Here is an 8,485-nt window from a genome sequence, read left to right on the forward strand (position 1 = left end):
CACAGAAGTTCTATGGAACGATCCTGCTCTCAGGTGCCAGTTTCAAACAGGCCTTTCTGAGACACTCAAGGATGCTCTGGTACTCCATGACGCCCCTTGTTCTCTGATGGAGGCCATGACTCATAGAATCATAGAATCGTAGAGTTGGAAGGGACCTCCTGGCCATCTGGTCCAACCCCCTGCTCAAAGCAGGATTCGCTAAATCATCCCAGTCAGATGTCTGTACAGCCTCTGTTTGAAGACTTCCATTGAAGGAGAACTCACCACTTCTCGTGGCAGCTTGTTCCACTCATTGATCACTCTAACTGTCAAAAAGTATTTTCTAATATCTAATCTGTGTCTCCTCCCATTCAGTTTCATCCCATTGCTTCTAGTCTTTCCTTGTGCAAATGAGAATAAAGTTGATCCTTCTACAATGTGACAGCCCTTTAGATATTTGTAGACAGCTATTAAGTCTCCTCTCAGTCTTCGCTTTTGCAAACTAAACATTCCCAAATCCTGCAACCTTTCCTCATAAGACAGGGTTTGCAGACCGGTCACCATTCTGGTTGCTCTTTTCTGAACTTGCTCCAGTTTTTTTATGTCTTTTTTAAAATGTGGTGCCTAAAACTGGACACAATATTCCAGATGAGGTCTGACCAAAGAGGAGTAGAGGGAAATAATGACTTCACGTGATTTAGACTGTATGCTTCTGTTAATACTTCCTAGAATTGCATTTGCCTTTTTTGCTGCTGCATCACACTGTTGACTCATATTCAGTCTGTGATCTATTAGTATACCCAAGTCTTTTTCACATGTGCTGTTGCTTAGCCCTATTCCTCCCATTCTGTATATGCTTTTTTCATTTTTATTGCCCAGATGTAGCACTTTGCATTTTTCCCTGTTAAAAACCATTCTGTTAGTTGCTGCCCACTTCTCCAGTTTATTTATATCTTTTTGCATCCTCTCTCTCTCTTCTCTAGTATTAGCTATCCCTCCTAGCTTTGTGTCATCAGCAAATTTAATCAGTTTACCCTCAATTCCTTCATCTAAATCGTTGATAAAGATGTTGAACAATACAGGGCCCAGGACAGAGCCCTGTGGTACCCCACTTGAGACATTCTTCCAACTGGATGTGCAGCCATTTACGACCACTCTTTGGGTCCAATCACTAAGCCAGTTATGAATCCACCTAACAGTTGCCTTGTCCTTTCCATACTTAGGCATTTTTTCAATAAGGATTGTATGAGAGACTTTGTCAAATGCTTTGCTGAAGTCAAAATATACTATATCTACAGCATTTCCTTGATCCACCCAATCAGTGATTCCATCATAGAAGGAAATTAAGTTAGTCTGACATGACTTATTAGTTACAAACCCATGCTGACTCTGTTTAATCACTTCGTTCTTATCCAGGTACTGACATACATGTTGTTTAATAATTTGTTCAAAGATCTTTCCTGGTATAGAAGTCAGACTCACCGGCCTATAGTTGCCTGGGTCCACCTTCTTCCCCTTTTTGAAGATAGGAACAACATTTGCTCTTCTCCAGTCTTCTGGGACTTCTCCTGTTCTCCAAGAATTTTCAAAGATTATGGAGAGGGGTTCAAAAATTTCTTCTGCTATCTCCTTCAGTACTGCAGAAGGAGATAGCAGAATGGACTGCAGAATCCGTGAGAGATATGGTGAACAGCAGGCCGCATGTACTACTCCCCTGGAGCAGGTCCATTTACCTGAGGTTAGAGTTGCCAGTCTTCGAGTTGCAGAGAGAACGAGACAAGATCTTGGACTTTGTCTATACTGTGGTCTCTCTTGACATTTTCTTAAGAATTGCCCAACTCATCCTCAAGCTATCAAACCATCGGGAGAAAGTCTGAATCTGGGTGACGGCCGAGGAGGTCACCCAGACTCCCAGGTACCTTTTTCTTCCTCTGATAATGTAATGATAAATTAGATGATTTCCTTCAAGAACCAGTCTGTTATCAACATTGACGTTCATTGCCTGTGGGTCTGCTGCTAACTTTATTGATTCGGTACTGGTTCTGAAGTTAGGCTTAGGCACAGTTAGATTGGAAAGACCCATTCAAGTCATCGCCCTTGACAAATATAAAAAAAACTAACCGTCACATCCAAACACACATGTGAACAGGTGCTTACCTAGAGTAACCAACTCAAATACAATCAAACAAGGCAGCTCTCTGCAGCGCTGTAGCATGCAAACATGAAATATGAAAATTGAACTGCATTACCGCACTATAAATATGAATAAATGAGAATGCTCAGTGCATAAATTGGCCAATTCATGTGTCCTTGGCAGCCACATTAAGGCGATTCTCGTTTGCCAGGACCTAATGCCAATCCTCTTGTAGTAAGTCTATATCTCTCTGGGAACCTAATGTGAATCCACTCTTAGACTAAAGTCTATATTTCTGTGGAGAGATAGGGTCCTATTGCAATTAAAAACACCTGAGGCTAAGGGGAGGAGCGCTCAGTCAGAAGGCTAAAACAAATATCAAAAAAACTGACCGTCACATCCAAACACACAAGTGTGAACAGATGCTTACCTAGAGTAACCAATTCAAATACAATCAAACAAATAAGGCAGCACTCTGCAGCGCCATAGCATGAAAACATGAAATATGAAAATTGAATTGCATTACCACACTAGAAATACCCTTGACAAGACACCATTAGCGCACAATGTGGTCAAAAGAGCAACGGTGTATCTCAGTTTCCAAGTGGGAGCTCTCCACTCTGAATTCATATCCTGTTTTGTGTTGGATAATTTAGCTGCTGGATTGGTACTGGAGTTTCCATGGCTGCAGATTCACAATCCAGTTATTAATTGGTGTCAGAAGGAGATTGTGAGATTGCTCCCCAAGTGTTATATAGAAAAGTCTAAAAAATCGGAGATGTGTTCTCGGAAAAAGAGGCGGAGATAGGGAGGTAGTATCGTCCCTATGATTGTGCTATTGATCTTATACCAAGATGCCAAAAGCTTGCCTTTACAATTTGTCGGGGCCTGAACAAGCCGCCATGAAAGAATATGTTAAAGAGAGTTTATGGAAGGGTCATATCTGTCCTCCCTCCTCACCTATAGCTGCTGGATTTTTCTTTGTTTAAAAGAAAGAAGGGAGTCTCCATCCTTGCCTTGATTTCCGAGAACTTAACAAGATCACAGTTAAAAAATACTTACCCAATTCCACTCATCCCCAACCTATGCAATCAGCTTCTGGGGGCCAGAGTGTTTTCTAAACTTGATCTTAGTGGGGCTTATAATTTTGATACACATCCGGAAGGGTGATGAGTGGAAAATGGCGTTATCGCCTGAGGATTTTTTGAAAACCTTGTCACACCTTTTGGATTATCTTATGCCCCTGATCTGCTTCAAAATTTTATGAATGATATTTTCTCTTATTGCTTTGGAAAATTTGTTGTGATTTACCTTGATGACATTTTAATTTTCTTGCCAGACATGGACACTCACCAGGTACATGTCTGTGTTGTGCTACAGAGGATAAGGGAGAACTCTGTTTGCTAAATTAGATAAATGTGTTTATTCTGTGCCAGAAATCTTTCCTGGGGGTTTATCTTGTCAGCAGAAGCGCTTGGGATGGACACTGGGAAGCTGCAGTCCATAATTGATTGGGTTCAACCTTGTGATCTTAAGGCTTTGCAGCATTATCTGGGATTTGCCAACAATTCCAGAAAATTTATTAAGGAATTTTCACATATTGCTAAACCACTTACTGACCATACGCATAAGGGGGCGAATCTCAAGGTTTGGCCTTCGTATTCTATCAGGGTTTTTGAAAGACGGAAAGAGTGTTTTATGTCAGTACCCATTCTGATCCAGCCTGATCTTCAAGAACTGTTCATTGTAGAGGTGGATGCTTCAGAGATCAGGTTAGGGGCAGTCTTATCGCAAAGGCCCAAAACTCTGACTAACCTGCATTCATGTTTTTTTTTTCTTCTAAAAAAAATTTTCACCGGAAGAGAGAAATTATGATGTGGGTAATCGGCAGTTACTTGCTGTCAAATTGGCCTTTGAGGAATGGAGGCATTTTTTGAAGGGGGCGGTTAATCCGGTTTTGGTGATCACGGATCGCGAGAATTTAGCTTACATTGAATCGACTAAAAGGTTATCTCCTAGACAGGCCAGATGGTCCTTGTTTTTCTCTCGATTTAATTTTTCTATTACATTCAGGCCAGGGTCTAAGAATGTGATGATGCTTTATCTCGTAGTCTAGATTCCATTTCTCCTCCAGAACCCCCATCCTCCATTATTCATCAAGGTATTGTGGTGTCTATAGTAACCTCGGTATTCGAAGAGGAGATTTGTAAAGTTCAGTCATTGGCTTCTTCCACTTCCCCAGAGTCTAAATTATTTGTGCCTGTGTACCTAAGATTGTGGGTGTTACATGAATTTTATGATTCGCTTTAACTGGTCATCCTGGGGTTACTGCCACAAGGAAAGAGATTGCTAGACTTTTTTGGTGGCTGTCCATGCATAATGATATTAAAGATTTTGTATCTGCTTGTGAAGTCTGCTCAGGTGACAAAGTCAGTCATAGCCGCCGACTGGGGAATTGGTTCCATTGCCTATTCCTGAGAAACCATGGGCTCGTATCCATGGATTTCATTACAGATTTACCCCTGTCTGATGGGAAAACTGCTATTTAGGTGGTAGTTGATCGATTCAGCAAACAATCTCATTTTGTTCCTTTGTCAGGATTACCTAATGCAGACACACTCTACAGGTTGTTTATTTCTCATATTGTAAGGCTACATGGGATCCCTCTGAACATTGTGTCTGATAGGGAAGTAACATAGTAACATAGTTTTGAAGGCTGAAGGAAGACCTTATTTCCATCTAGTTCAGCATATTTTTAGTGCAGCTGTTCTGCATTGTTGATCCTGGGGAAGGCAAATAACCCACAGAGTAGAAGCCAATTTTCTCCATAGGGAAAAAAATTCCTTCCCCCTAAGCTGGGTCAACCATCTACCTATAATATTTTGGTATTCGTAACCTTCTATACTGTTACTCACAAGAAAAGCATCCATTCCTTTCTTAAATTCATTCAGTGAGTTGGCCATCACCACTTCCTCAGGAAGAGAATTCCAGAGCCTCACTGCTCTTACCATGAAGAACCCTCTTCTATGCTGGTGCAGAAATTCTTTCCTCCAAATGAAGAGAATGCCCCCTTGTTCTTGTCACAGTCCTTGGTACAAACAGTTCACTGGAGAGATGTCTGTATTGCCCTCTGATATACTTGTACATATATATTAAGTCTCCCCTAAGTCTTCTCTTTTCTAGAGTAAATTGACCTAATTTTGATAACCTTTCTGGGTATTGTAGTGAACCAACTCCATTTATCATTTTAGTAGCCCGCCTTTGAACCCCTTCAAGTTCAGTAATGTCTTTCTTGAGCATCGGCGTCCAAAATTGCACACAATGCTCCAAGTGTGGTCTGACGAGTGATTTGTACAGAGGGAGAATTATGTTTGCATCTCGTGTCCCCAGACCTCTTCTAATGCATCCCATGACCCTATTTGCTTTGGTGGCAGCTGCCTGACACTGGGCACTCCAATTTAGCTTCTTATTGACTAAGATGCCTAAGTCTTTTTTCCATGTCTGATTTCCCCAGCAGTTTCCCATTTAGTAAGTAATTGTAGCATCTGTTTCTCCTTCCCATGTGCATAACCTTGCACTTATCTGTGTTAAACCTCATTTGCCATTTTTCAGCCCAATTCTCCAATTTACTCAAATCTGTATGCAGTTGCAAACTGTCCTCCTTTGTGTTAACTACTTTACATAGTTTTGTATCATCTGCAAATACTCATATTTTACTGTGTAAGCCATCCACTAGATCATTAATAAATATATTAAATAGTAGGGGGCCCAATACAGAACCCTGTGGTACCCCACTAGTAACCCTGGCCCAATCTGAGTATGCACCATTAATAACCACTCTTTGCTTTCTATCACTAAGCCAGCTACCTGCCCATCTACACACATTTTCCCCTAGCCCAATCTTTCTCATCTTACTTACCAATCATTTATGTGGGACAGTGTCAAATGCTTTAAAGAAGTCGAGATAAATGACATCCAATGATTCTCCTTCGTCCATTCGAGAGCTTACATCCTCATAGAAGCTGATCAGGTTCGTTTGACAGGAGCGATCCTTCATAAATCCATGTTGATATTGAGTTAAACATTTATTAACATTGAGATATTCCATAATGGTATCCCTTAGAAACCCTTCAAAAATTTTACTCACAACAGATGTTAAGCTTACCGGCCTATAGTTTCCAGGTTCCCTTTTACACCCCTTTTTGAATATTGGTACCACATTTGCTTGCTGCCAATCAAAAGGAACAGACCCTGTTTCTATAGAGTCTTTAAATATAAGGAATAGAGGCCTGTCTATCACATTACTTCAGGGCCTGGTGATTTGTCAATTTTACTAAGGCGGTTCTGCACTTCTTCCTGGTTTAGGCTCCTCTACTTTTCCCTCTTGTATATCTTCTCTTAGTGTGGGCTTTAAAGTGGACTTTATATATAGACAGACTCCACCCCCCTTTCCTTTTCTTATGATCCCTCCTAAACAAATCATATCCTTGCAAGTTAGCCGCCCAGTCATAGCTGTCGTCTAACCATGTCTCAGTTATTCCTACTATGTCGTATTTTTCCTCATACATTACCAACTCCAGATCTTCAATCTTATTGGTCAGGCTTCTTGCGTTGGTCAGCATGCAGGAAATAAGTTTTGCTTCCTTTTTCTTAGCTTCCTTCTGAGTACCCTGTCTTTTGTCCTCTTTACCACATCTAGTATCCTTGATTAGTTTGTCCTTCTGCTTCATGTTCTTGTCTGCTGTTTTTCCTCCCATCCCCTCTTCTTCTAGTACAATTTATCTCTAAATTTTGGAGTGTTTTTTGCAGTAAACTAGGGATTGACTTGGTCATTTTCATCTGCTTATCACCCTGAAACCAGTGGTCAGACTGAGAGGACAAATCAATCTTTGGAACTAATTTTAAGGTGCTTTGTGGTAGCGACACAGGACTGGTCTTTGTTTTTACCTGTAGCTGAGTTTCCTTTTAACTGTGGAGTAAATTAATCTACATGATCATCACCATTCTTCTGTAATTATGGTTTTCATCCCCATTTTGGTGAATTTTCTAGGATCAGTTCTGAATGCCCTGGGGTGGCGTTCACCATACAGAGATTTGGGGATGTCTGGAGGGAGGTTCAGAAGAATATTGGGACTGCTCAGATTCGCCAAAAACCAAAGACCAATAGACTTTAAGTGGGTCCTGTTTTTAAGAATGGGGATAAGGTTTGGTTGTCGTCTAGGAACATTAAACTTAAATGGCCGTCAGGGGAGTTGGGTCCAAAGTTTATTGATCCATATGAGAACCTAGAGGTGATCAATGCTGTGGCAGTTAGATTAAAGCTTCCTCCATCCCTTTGCATCCCTAACGTATTCCATAAATCCCTGTTAAAGGAGTATGTCCCTTCTGCATTATCTCCTTCATCCCCGCTTCCTCCACTTTCAGTAGATGGTGGCCTGGAGTATGAGGTTCAGAGGGTTGTGGATTTTCAGAGGGTCCATAATTCCCTCCAGTACCTCATCCACTGGATGGGATATGGACCAGAGGAGAGATACTGGATCCCTGCTCATAATAAATATATGTACAGTACTGTATATATTACATTAGCATTCGGTTCTGCTGCTTCCAGCACAGTCATACTTGCTGTCAGGTGACAACTAGTGTCTGCTGTCAGTGAGTAGAACACTGCACATGTGGCTGACACTCTAGTTGGCACATGACAGCAAGTGTGCAAAGTGCCTCCTGGTGGTTATGTGACTACTGCTGGAACAGGCAGAGCTCGACCATGTATATTTTATATTACATTATATGTCTGGTATCTGTACTACCTGGTATCTGCTCTATTCATTGTCTATGGAACTGACGGAAATAGCCGAGCGAAGCACTCAGTAGCTCTATAGATAATTAATAGAGAAGAGGCCAAGCTTCTACTCCATCTAGGATGAGACTGCAGACCCCTGTTCTCAGAATCTCTGGAGAGCCCAGTGGTTGAATCCCTAGTGATTAGCAAGTTATCCACGATCCGATGAATCACACATATATCGTATGTATACCATACATGCATAAACACATATGCCATACATACATATACCGTACATACACACACACACAGATACACATACATATACCGTACACACATATAGTCCGTACATATGTAAGGGACAGGACTGCATTCATGACCTGGATAACTGCTAAATCATGGTCCAGTCCTTCCCCTGCAGAAAAATGTACTCTTCTCTTCTGCATACCTGCATCTCCAGATTCAGCTTCCTCTGGGGTCTTCCCAGGCGACGACAATCCCTCTTTCAGGTGACCCCCAGCAATGCCTGTTTCGCCCCAGACTCTAAATCATCAGTCATCAAGTTTGTGTCATGGTCCAGTCCGGAGTTTATT

The sequence above is a fragment of the Dendrobates tinctorius genome, unplaced genomic scaffold (assembly GCF_039654945.1).
Source record: "Dendrobates tinctorius isolate UK_male_01 unplaced genomic scaffold, ASM3965494v1 ptg000060l, whole genome shotgun sequence".
NCBI lineage: Eukaryota > Metazoa > Chordata > Amphibia > Anura > Dendrobatidae > Dendrobates > Dendrobates tinctorius.